This window comes from Aegilops tauschii, chromosome 2 (genome assembly GCF_002575655.3).
Source record: "Aegilops tauschii subsp. strangulata cultivar AL8/78 chromosome 2, Aet v6.0, whole genome shotgun sequence".
Taxonomy (NCBI): Eukaryota; Viridiplantae; Streptophyta; class Magnoliopsida; order Poales; family Poaceae; genus Aegilops; species Aegilops tauschii.
The window spans coordinates 208,962,066-208,965,486 of record NC_053036.3 but is presented as its reverse complement, the minus strand read 5'-3'; the positions used below and the strand labels follow the sequence as shown (position 1 = coordinate 208,965,486).

Genomic DNA, 3,421 nt, shown 5'->3' with positions numbered 1-3,421 from the left:
CCTCTTGGGGTGCCCTGCCCCTCCTTATATAAGTTGAAGGGGCGGGTTACATGTAGAGTCCAACTCGTATTAAGACTTAAACTATTCTGACTTCTCTTCACGGGCTTCTCTCCATGGGCTTCTCACCATGGGCTTCTTAACGTCTTGGGCTTCTTAACAGCCAACTTACAATCTGGCTTACAATCTGACTTACAATCTGGCTTACGATCTTGCTTACAATCTGCCGGCTTACAATCTGACTTACGATCTGGCTTACAATCTGGCTTACAATCTGCCGGCTTACAATCTGTCAGCTTATAATCTGCCGGGTCACCAATGAAATACCAAGTCCCGGCCGGGTCATATCTCCGGCCGGGTCATACCGCGGAGTATATCCCCGACATTAGCCCCAGTTTAATTTTGGATTTATCCATGTTAAACTGATCCTGTAAACAAAACACAAGAACAAATTTAACAGGTTGTGCTCCGGGTTAAATATTCTTGTAAGCCGGCACTTGAACATCCTTAAGTCCTTGTCATTTCCTTCTTCTAGAAAATCCGGGTCAATAGGCCAGCTTCATACTCAATTTGCTGATGTTGGTTTCTCACAGAAATATTATGAAGAATAATTCATTTGATTTAGCTCCCAACGCTTAAAAAATATTGGTCTTGAAATACTCATCTGATTTTCAGTCGGCTTGAAGATGCACATCTTGCCAAATTATGATTACCAAAATTGCCGGGTTATAAACAGATGATGCCGAGTATTGTTGCCGACGCCGGGTCATGATTGTTGCAGACACCGGGTCAATCTGGTTTACTCAAAACTGAGAATTTTGAAGATATTTCTCCCTTATATCCATATTACCTGTAGCCCCCCAAGTCTTGAGCAGAACAAAGTGATGACTTCAGACTTGCTTCAATATAAATACTACCACTTTGAAAAAATCCAAGTTGTTCGTCTCAGTCACTAGTCAAAACTGAATATGCCATATATGTAGCCCCCAAGTGCCGGGTTGTCATGCTTGCAGCAACCTGGGACTTGTAATTGCCCGATGCCCATAAAAGCTTAAACCAGTGTAGCCCCCAAGGGCCGGGTCATTATGCAATAATGAGCAGGGACTTTGTAGATATGATCATGTAGACTTTTTATATATACTTGATTGAAAATGACATCATATGATGTAGCCTCCATCGTGGGGCTTGAACCCACGTCCGCAAGGTTAAGAGCCTTGTGCTCTACCAACTGAGCAATGGACCCTTCAATATAATGGATTAAAGCCTGTGTACTTTGAATTTTTGACAGGAGCAATTGGTAGCCCCCAAGGGCCGGCGCATTACAATGTGATGAGTCGGGTTTTCAATAAGGTGAGCAAAAAATGACTTTGCATTAGCCCCCAAGTGACATGGTGCATGCTGGCAGTGACATGGGACTTGCATATTTGATGTAATCTCAACTTGAATAATGTAGCCCCCAAGTGCCGGGTCGTAAGCCTGCAGCGACTCGGCACTATTCCTTTCATTGTATAATAAATCATATCCATTGATAAATACTAGCCATTGCGCTAAAGCGACTTAGAAAACCTTAATCATAATACTGGTTATTGATAACCATAATAAAAATCCAGCCATGTTGGCTATTAAAGATTTGAATAATATAACCCGGTTTGAAAACCGGTTCCTGCAATATAAACCAGTATATCTATGCATGCATGCTATGATGATGCAATGTATGATGCAATATATGATGATGTATGTGCATGATAATAGAATACTTCAATGAAACTAGCATGATAGCCACTGGAGTATCCTCACTTTCTGTAAGCCGGCTCTCACATGACCTAATCGATGTTTGAACCTGGATAAGTTCAGATATGACTTATTGAGAGTACACGAGGTTGGAGTAGCATCAAGCAAACAGGCAGGTTTAACCAAGTTTCAATGAAGGCGGCTTAGCAGCCTGGGTTCATCCACGCGATATGTAAATCGTGCCCTCACATGACAGTCCAGCGTTTTAACCTTAACGAGTTCAGATATGACTGTTAAGATTCGGTGGGTCAATCAGGATTACCTGATGGAGAAGTAGCTGACCTATAGGCAGGATGACCCGAAAGGGTTATGTCCTCTTTGGTGAATACACTTATGTTTGAACAAGATAACCCAGTTAAGAAGGTAGTAACGCTATGTTCTCTTTGGTGAATACACCTATGTTTGAACAGGAAGCCCCCAAGTGACCATTGGATGAGCCAATAAGGCAGGATACCCATGTTTGAACCGCGCATCATGGCAGCAAATGTTCTCTTTGGCAACCTTTATTATTATTATTTTTCCTGTGAATTCAAACTTTGCGAGAGATAAATTCTTCTTGAGCCGGAATTTTAAACCGGATGTTGAGAGCTTCAGCGCTTTGTGGGAGACAGATTTCCATTGAGCCGGATTTTGAACCAGAATCCTTCTTTTTAAGCCGGAAATTTTCTGACGGCCTTTTAAATTTTCACCAATAGGGCAGTAGCCTCCAGGTCCAGGTTATTTTTCCCTCCAATGACCTGGAGTTCTTGAATTCACTGAAAACCGGCAACATTTGCTGAGTCATGTCATCATAGCCCCCGAGTCTTAAGACGACTCAAGGAGTTGTCTTGAGATTCTCCATATTTGACCGTGGTATATACCGGCACATAGTTGAACAGCGGATTTGCTGGAATATGTTGAATCTCGACGGGTTATAAATGACCCTGTCCATTGATCCATCCGGTGTAGGCAAGGGCCATAGCTTGATGGTCTCCTTTGTAATGATGAATTCTGCATAAGAGATTACACAGACGAGAGTAATTATTCTCGAAGAAAATGTATCGATAACAATTGATTGGACAATTTTCACCTGATTCATCCGGACGGCAGATGAGTCGTATACCACGTCCGTGGATCACCTCCAGTATATTCCATGGCGATTTAGCCAATCTCTCGGGGTTGTGGCAGAGGTGGGAGGTCGTAGCGACGAAAGCGGCTCAAAAACAGATGCTCCGGGTCGTGTTGACCAAACCACGTCCCCCCTCTGCAAACTTTTTTTCGGATGACCATGGATACTGGGGATCCAAAGTATATCAAATGTGTGATGTAGTTCCTTTGAGCAGCTGGCTCCTTTGACTTTAGTCCAACTTTACATGGACAGCCGGTCCCCTGTTCTTTCCTTCTCTCCTTAGCAGCAGACGAAGGCGGAGTGCGGCAGCGGAAACAGGGGCGGAGGCCGGCGTGGGCAGCGAGCCGGCGGGCATCTTAAACGCGGGAGGCGGCAGTCAACCGGCGTGAGCGACTCCCTGGGCAGCGGAGGCGGGTCAGCTCGGAGTAGCAACCGTGGAGGCGGAGGCGCGACAGAGGCAGAGCCGGCTATTTGAACGGCTCGGAAGGCCTGGTAATGTCAAACCAGCGGGTCAGAAACAGCTGG

The 3,421-nt window shown here is 44.8% G+C and overlaps 1 non-coding gene across 1 annotated transcript; it reads right to left on the bottom strand.

Annotated features, from left to right (window-relative positions):
• Nucleotides 1-1,165: 1,165 nt before the first annotated feature.
• On the bottom strand, nt 1,166-1,240 carry TRNAK-CUU (transfer RNA lysine (anticodon CUU)). The gene has a single exon. It is a non-coding gene; the product is annotated as a tRNA-Lys (tRNA).
• Between the last annotated feature and the right edge of the window lie 2,181 nt (nt 1,241-3,421).